The sequence below is a fragment of the Ornithodoros turicata genome, chromosome 1 (genome assembly GCF_037126465.1).
Source record: "Ornithodoros turicata isolate Travis chromosome 1, ASM3712646v1, whole genome shotgun sequence".
Taxonomy (NCBI): Eukaryota; Metazoa; Arthropoda; class Arachnida; order Ixodida; family Argasidae; genus Ornithodoros; species Ornithodoros turicata.
In genome coordinates this window covers 207,266,461-207,275,123 of record NC_088201.1, presented here as the reverse complement: position 1 = coordinate 207,275,123, position 8,663 = coordinate 207,266,461, and positions in this window count along the sequence as shown.

Genomic DNA, 8,663 nt, shown 5'->3' with positions numbered 1-8,663 from the left:
AAAATAATGGTTCAGCAAGACATGTCCATCCCAGCCGAGAGCCATGCAGCTAAGTGAATAATGACGCTTTGTTCCTCCTGAATAAAGTCACACACCTGTCTCCCTCGCGGTTACTCTCTTAACTAAATGAATCGCAAAATTATTAAGAATAGCTCTACTCCCATTCAAGGCAGCACTATCGTCAAGAATATTTCTTGTACAAAAAGAAAAAAGCTACATGTAGAAGGAAAGCATATCAGAACAAGCCCAGGCATGTCAGTGCATGTACAACAAGGGGGGAAAAGCGAAAAGAAACAAAGAAGGAAACCAGCATCAAACTATTTCTAAGCACACGCACTCCTCTTATTCAAAAACAGTGCACATCATAAATCCGTCCAGGGCAATACACACCATTTTTCTATTGCTACTTTTTTTCCAGTGACGGTCAATGCATTGCTACAGACTGCGTAACATCATCACATCCTGTCTGAAGAAGAAGACAGCGGCAAAGACCCCTATTATTCATTGAATTGCAAGATTATTTCCTTTGTCCTACTCTTAATGACATTCATTCTCTCATTAAAATTCAACAAAAAAGCACCCTGCATATTAACGATTTTCACCTCAAAGGCTCGTCATGGTCATTAGAATTACAGTAAACTACCACTGCTCTTTTAAAATAATAAGTGAGACCACGCAACATCACCTCCAGGATTATGTAATACATGACGCTTTCTATGCTCATACATTCGTTGTCTGAGGCTACACCTGCGAGCAAAAAGGCGTGGAAGCCGGGGGGGAAAGTTCCATTCGCGCATTGCGAGCAAAAAGGCGGGAAAGCCGGGAGCAAAGTTCCATTGGGCGCACGCCAAAGCACAAGACAGAACGCCTATACGGGAACAATGATGGCATTCGTATACTATATTAATGATTATTGCATTGCAGTTTAGAAAAACTACTACAAAACTATAATTTTAGGAGCCCATTAAAATTCTACTTTCTATGGAAACTATAATTGCCCTATTACTTGGATCGCTATTAATGAAGCGCTCCAATTTTTTCTCTCTTCCCATTTCGGCCTTGTCATGCAGGGAAGCAGACTCACATCCAAAATAATTAATTTACACTGAGGGTGCCGTGCTTCAGGAATCCCTATCCTGCGCTCAGATGCAAGCATTTCTTCACGGATATAACAGCTGACTTCCTCAACATACCGAGCTCCTAACAACATCTAACAAACAATCAGAGAAACCCTCTTCTCAGCTGTACCATGCGACTGTCTTCTTCGTAAAATCGGTGATTTGAGGAAGAGAGCAGCGAAAAATTGCGCGCACTTGTGCTTGACTTAAAAAACCTGAAGCATATGCTAATAAACTAAGACTGCTAATAAACTAAGCACTGTTTTATCAGCACTTAAACAGCAGCAGAGCTCACCATTGTAGTACCCTCGCGATAAATCTTTTATTCCAGCGCCAGCAGCCCCAAGCAGGGTACCCAAGCTTGCAGCCAGCGATGCTGGAATGATTATTTTATTTGATTTCATTTCATTTTGAGTCATTATCGGCTCACCTATTTAGTGAAGACCTATGAACACATGTTAAGTGGTTTGGTTTAAAAATGATGAGAGCTACAGTGTGTAGCGAATGATGTTCACATTTGTCCGTTCTGCTCTATAGTATTCTTGCAAAATATATGGGTGCAAGAAAATAAAAGGAAAATGAAGAAGAGAATTCACTCCTGTATGATGAGCGCTGCGTAGAAGCACGGCACCGTTTTCTTTGTGGAGGTATAGCGAACGCGCATTCCTTTCTTTCTTTTTTGATTCGCGTCGGCCGAGTGGCGATATCCTATTACATCCGGAACGAGGACCTATCGCTTTGCGATCGCATACAAGAGTGAGCCATCTTTTGACGATGGTAGGATAATTATTGACCTGAGGAATAATATGGATTTATGTGTTTGTGAGTGTGAAAATGTGAGTGTGTGTCTGTGTATGTGTGCGCGCGGGCGCGCGCGCTTTCCTGAACCAGGGATCCCACTTGACAAGTAAGTTCTTTGTGTGTGCCTTTTCATGTGACACGAGTGATACATTTATGTACTATTGCGTGGAATAGTGGCTTAAAAAATAAGGGTAGCAGCGCTTGCATTGCTATCTGTAGGATAGACCGAGAGCGTTTTTAATGGAATTACCTCGTGAACCTGGTGAAGTCTTCGTTTTGGGCAGGCTATTTTATGAGAGACGGTCCTGTTGCGATGCATTTGATACGCTTTCCTGAAGCAGCGTGCTTTGTTCTTGTAGTGTGGTTTACGCCTTTATCAATAGAAATGAATAGAAGTGTTTGTTTGTTTGTTTGTTTGTTTGTTTGTTTGTTTGTTTGTTTGTTTGTTTGTTTGTTTGTTTGTTTGTTTGTTTGTTTGTTTGTTTGTTTGTTTGTTTGTTTGTTTGTTTGTTTGTTTGTTTGTTTGTTTGTTTGTTTGTTTGTTTGTTTGTTTGTTTGTTTGTTTGTTTGTTTGTTTGTTTGTTTGTTTGTTTGTTTGTTTGTTTGTTTGTTTGTTTGTTTGTTTGTTTGTTTGTTTGTTTGTTTGTTTGTTTGTTTGTTTGTTTGTTTGTTTGTTTGTTTGTTTGTTTGTTTGTTTGTTTGTTTGTTTGTTTGTTTGTTTGTTTGTTTGTTTGTTTGTTTGTTTGTTTGTTTGTTTGTTTGTTTGTTTGTTTGTTTGTTTGTTTGTTTGTGTCACGTTCGTAGCGCTGTTCAAGCGCTAGCCGCGTAGCGATAAGCAGTGATTCTCCGATTATTCCTGAGCGGTACGACTTAAGCCTTTTCCCTGCTCACTTAAGGAAATTTGTGTATCCCTGTCCTGTGACACAAATGCGGGTAATTTTTCGCGGTTCTTTTCTTCTGTCACTGCTTTTACTCAGAATGTAGGTGAGGGGGGAAAAGTCAGCATCCAGGTAGAGCAGGAGAAAGCCGCTCGGCAGAGGAGAGTTCATGAGAATGGAATTTGTTTGTTTTTTGTTATATATCGTTGAGTGTCAGTATTCACTAGAGGTGTGCGAATATTCGAAATTTCGAATATTGTTCGAATATTGTTGATATTCGAACCCTATTCGTATTCGAAAATTTGATAATCGAGAAATTGGAATATTCGAAAATTTCGAATAATGGAGCACAAGCGCCAGCATTCCCGCTAAAATGAACAGAATTCCAGGTATTGGGATTAATCTTGCGAAAATTCCACGTTTGGCACGTCCTTAGCGCGATTTCCAATTGGAATCGGACTTCATGTGCAACACAGCAAAACCGCAAGTTGGCTTCACAGCATGCTTTCGCGCATTGCGTGCAGCCAACTTTAAGGCACAACGTCTGGTAGACTACCTAGCCGATTCGATTTTTTTATGTGTGCTTTCGTTATTTTTTAAAAGATAATACAGACTCGAAGAAGTGTTTGTTTGTTTGTTAGTATGTGTCTGTCACCTTCGTAGCGCTGTTCAGGCTTTATTTTCTTTGCAAAAATTCAGACTTTATGGTATTAAGCTGATCGAGTAGAAGTGACTTTCCGTGCTCGCTTAAGATAGATTGTGTATCCCTGTCCTGTGCTTTCTTCACGCAGGGCCAATGCAAATGAGTATTTAGCATTATGCAATAATTATCTGATAGCAGAAATGGGTGTCTTTGTCACAGTTTATTAGCGTGTGCGTCGTTATTTTATTTATTTTTTTCTCTTACAGCTATGCGAGCAAAAGTGCGTGTAATATTTCGCTGCTCTTTTCTTATTTTCTCTACTTTTTATGTAGAAGAAAGCCTCCTGCGTAAAAGCTGAATAGTGTTCTACCAGTGGAAGTGGGGTTGTTTGTTTGTTTGATTTTGTTGGGTGTTCGATATCTTGACGAAGTAACCAGAGCTTAATTTTGCAGGTTTTTGAGCAGAAATGCTGGTATCTGAGCACGGAGTACAAATTTCTATATTTCTCTGCTCCCTATGAAAATTTGTACGTCGTTTTCCAAGCAGACCGCGTTTAGTTTACGCAAAATAGAAAAAATGAAGTTGTGTATGCTCTATGATGATCCGCCGCAGGCTTAGGCCTTTTCCCCGATGAGCAGTGTTTTGTATGCGATGTCGCATGACTGGACTTGTTCGGTAGTGTTGCAATTTTTACCCTTCGCTAATATCTTGTTGGTGTCGTCTTGTGTTAGACGTTTAGCTTCGTAGCGATGTGCGGTGACGCTACCATTATTCCTGAGCGCTCCGTGTGTTTAATGTGTTGTCCTCTGTGCGTGCGTGCGTGTGCTTTTTTTTTCCTGATTTGTGACGCCATCGTGGCATGTCTGGACTTGTTTAGCAGTGTTGCAGTTCTTCCCGCTGCTAGTATCTTGTTGGTGTCATGTTGTGCTAGCCGCGTGGCGATGTGTCGTGACCTGTGTTCTTAAGCCTTTTCCCTGCTCACCTAAGGAAATTTGTGTATCCGTGTCCTGTGCTTTCTTTACGCAAGGGCAATGCGTCTGTGTATGTGGCACTATCAGATACCAGACATGAGTGTCTTTTTCTTGGTTTATTGGCATATGCTTCAGGTCGAGCACAAGTGCGCGCAATTTTTCGCTGCTCTCTTCTTCAAATCACCGATTTTACGCAGAAGAAAGTCGCATGGTTCAGCTGAGAAGAGGGTTTCTCTGATTGTTTGTTAGATGTTGTTAGAAGCTCGGTATGTTGAGGAAGTCAGCTGTTAAAGGCATCCGTGAAGAAATGCTTGCATCTGAGCGCAGGATAGGGATTCCTGAAGCACGGCACCCTCAGTGTAAATTAATTATTTTGGATGTGAGTCTGCTTCACTGCATGACAAGGCTGAAATGGGAAGAGAGAAAAATTTGGAGCGCTTCATTAATAGCGATCCAAGTAATAGGGCAATTATAGTTTCCATAGAAAGTTGGGCTCCTAAGATTATAGTTTTGTAGTAGTTTTTCTAAACTGCAATGCAAGGTAGAAAATCATCAATATCGTTGGAATGCCATCATTGTTCAGTAGTGTTGCAATTTTTACCCTTCGCTAATATCTTGTTGCTGCCGTCTTGTGTTAGACGTTGAGCTCTGTAGCGATGTGCGGTAACGCTACGATTATTCCTGAGCGCTCCGTGTGTTTAATGCGTTGTCCTCTGTGCGTGCATGCGTGTGCTTTTTTTCCTGATTTGTGACGTCATCGTGGCATGTCTGGACTTGTTTAGCAGTGTTGCAGTTCTTCCCGCTGCTAGTATGTTGTTGGTGTCATGTTGTGCTAGCCGCGTGGCGATGTGTGGTGACCTGAGGTCTTAAGCCTTTTCCCTGCTCACCTAAGGAAATTTGTGTATCCCTATCCTGTGCTTTCTTTACGCAAGGACAATGCGTCTGTGTATATGGCACTATCAGATACCAGACATGAGTGTCTTTTTCTTGGTTTATTGGCATATGCTTCAGGTTTTTTAAGTCAAGCACAAGTGCGCGCAATTTTTCGCTGCTCTCTTCCTCAGATCACCGATTTTACGAAGAAGACAGTCGCATGGTACAGCTGAGAAGAGGGTTTCTCTGATTGTTTGTTAGATGTTGTTAGGAGCTCGGTATGTTGAGGAAGTCAGCTGTTAAAGGTATCCGTGAAGAAATGCTTGCATCTGAGCGCAGGATAGGGATTCCTGAAGCACGGCACCCTAAGTGTAAATTAATTATTTTGGATGTGAGTCTGCTTCACTGCATGACAAGGCTGAAATGGGAAGAGAGAAAAAATTGGAGCGCTTCATTAATAGCGATCCAAGTAATAGGGCAATTATAGTTTCCATAGAAAGTTGGGCTCCTAAGATTATAGTTTTGTAGTAGTTTTTCTAAACTGCAATGCAATAATCATTAATATAGTATACGAATGCCATCGTGTTCCTGTAAAGGCGTTCTGTCTTGTGCTTTGGCGTGCGCGAATGGAACTTTGCTCCCGGCTTTCGCGCCTTTTTGATCGCAATGCGCGAATGGAACTTTGCCCCCCTGGCTTCCGCACCTTTTTGCTCGCAGGTGTAGCCTCAGACAACGAATGTAGGAGCATAGAAAGGGTCATGTATTACATAATCCTGGAGGTGATGTTGAGTGGTCTCACTTATTATTTTAAAAGAGCAGTGGTAGTTTACTGTAATTCTAATGACCATGATGAGCCTTTGGGGTGAAAATCGTTAATATGCAGGGTGCTTTTTTGTTGAATTTTAATGAGAGAATCAATGTCATTAAGAGTAGGAGAAAGGAAATAATCTTGCGATTCAATAAATAATAGGAGTCTTTGCCGGTGTCTTCTTCTTCAGACAGGATGTGATGACGTCATGCAGTCTGTAGCAATGCATTGACCGTTACTGGAAAAAAGTGTGGCATTAGAAAAATAGTGTGTATTGTCCTGGGCAGATTTATGATGAGCACTGTTTTTGAATAAGAAGAGTGCGTGTGCTTAGAAATAGTTTGATGCTGGTTTCCTTCTTTGTTTCTTTTCGCTTTTTCCCCCCTTGTCTGACAAACATGTGCTGACATGCCTGGGCTTGTTCTGACATGCTTTCCTTCTACATGTAGTTTTTTCTTTTTGTACAAGGCATATTCTTGACGATAGTGCTGCCTTGAATGGGAGTAGAGCTATTCTTAATAATTTTGCGATTCATTTAGTTCAGAGAGTAACCGCGAGGGGGACGGGTGTGTGACTTTGTCTTGCTGAACCTTTTTTTTTTTTCTGTACAGTAAGACTTTGGGAATGAAATGCTACAATCTCCTCTTGTCTATGGTGTTTTTCTGCAATAGTTCCCTACGCAATCATTATAGTAGAATAAAGGAAATAATCTAGGGATAGTGATTCAATAAATAACAGGTGCCCTGTCTAGAGCGTACGCGTCCTTGAGCCACGCACCTGCATGATGACGTCATACCGAGAGACTATTGTTTCAGGTTGACCTTGTCTAGAGGAGCATTAGTGAAAAAAAACTGTGTAGCCCTGAGACGATAGGATGACGTCACGACCAATGAGAACGGCCTGCAGGGGGCGCAAGGATTCACTTCTCTCTTGGACACTGACGGGTCTCGACACGCAAATTCTGCTCCTGGCGTTGGCCGTCAGTGGAAGAGCGTAGCTTCGGTGGGGTTCTGTCTGCCTGTGATGGGGTGCGGATGTGTGGTTCGTCACTGGTGAATGGTGTTCGACGATGCAGGTGGATTTTGTGACGAGCGGATTTACAATGAGGGAATGCTGTGAACGGGAAAAATGATGGTGAGTGCCTTTTTCACTCTGTTCAAGTGTTTGTTTTCCTCTGTTGCCCAGCAGTCGTACGATTTGTCCTGACGTGTCCTGACATGCCCCGATATGCATGCTTTCCTTTGTTGACGCTTAGTATTTTTTCTCTTTTGACAAGGAACATTGTTGTCTTGACGATAGTGCTGCCCTGAGTTGTGCGCTCCTGGTTACCCGTACTCTGTGCTGATTTGTTGAGTGCCTAGTCCTCTTATTTGTCGTTGATGGAGTGACGTGTTAGGATATTTTGTTCTTTTGCAAGTCTCATTTAGTAAGACTTTGGAATTCCTACGATCAGCTTTCATGCATGGTGCTCTTCTGCAATAGTTTCCTATTCAATCGTTATAGAAGAATAAAGGAAATAATCATGGGATAGTGATTCAATAAATAATAGGCTAGAGCGTACGCGTCCTTGAGCCACGCAGGTGCATGATGACGTCATACTGTGGCTTCATTGTAGATTGACCAAAGGAGCATTAGTGGAAAAAAACAGGGTAGCCCTGAGACAATAGGATGACGTCACGACCAATGAGAACGGCCAGCAGGGGGCGCAGGAATGCTCTTCTCTCTTAGCCTCACGACCAATGAGAACGGCCAGTAGGGGGCGCAGGAATGCTCTTCACTCTTAGCCTCTCGGAGGTGGTCGCCCCAGAGGGCGCTAGGAGCGCGTATGCGTAGCCCCAGTCAGTTTCTCTCCGGCTGTCACAGAAAGCAGACGTGCGCTCCTTGCGCTCGCTCAGTTTCTGGCTGGTTGTCACGGAGAGCAGTCGCATTGGTCTGCGCTCCTGCTGTGGTGAGGTGATTTGTTGTGTAACCAATGCTTTCGTCAACTTTGTTCCTGCTTTGTTTGCGATTTTCGTGCCCGTGCACGTCGGGTGCTGGTTGCTGTTGACCGGGCATCCCCGGCATTTTCTATCATCTTCTGCCTTGGGAACGGGAGTAGCGCTGGCGTAATTCTTAATAATTTTGTTGTGAGATTAGTTGAGAAAGTAACCGCTAGGGGATGCAGCTGCGGGGCTTTGTACAGGAGAAAAAAAACCATTACGAGTCAGTTCTCTGCCTGCCTCTCGGATGGAGCAGTCGCATCGTTCTGCGCTCCTGTTCTGGTGGGCTCATTTGTTGTGTAACTAATTGTTTTTTCTCGTTAGCTATCGATGGTTTGCATACTGTTGCTTTCCCAGCCTCTGTATTACGAGTGTTTTTCTCCTTGCACGTCCAGAGCTGTCCTAACTTGCCCAGACATGCCATGATGACGTCACAGCTGACGTCACAGGATGTCCGGAACTTGTGGTCATAGCTGGGATGCTTTGCAACCTGCCTCTGTGCTCCGTCGCCCGGCGATGGTCAGCGGCCTTTCCGGGCCGCTTCCTTCAAGATGGCGTCGTTGATCTTCAACTAAACTCCTTCACTCCACTC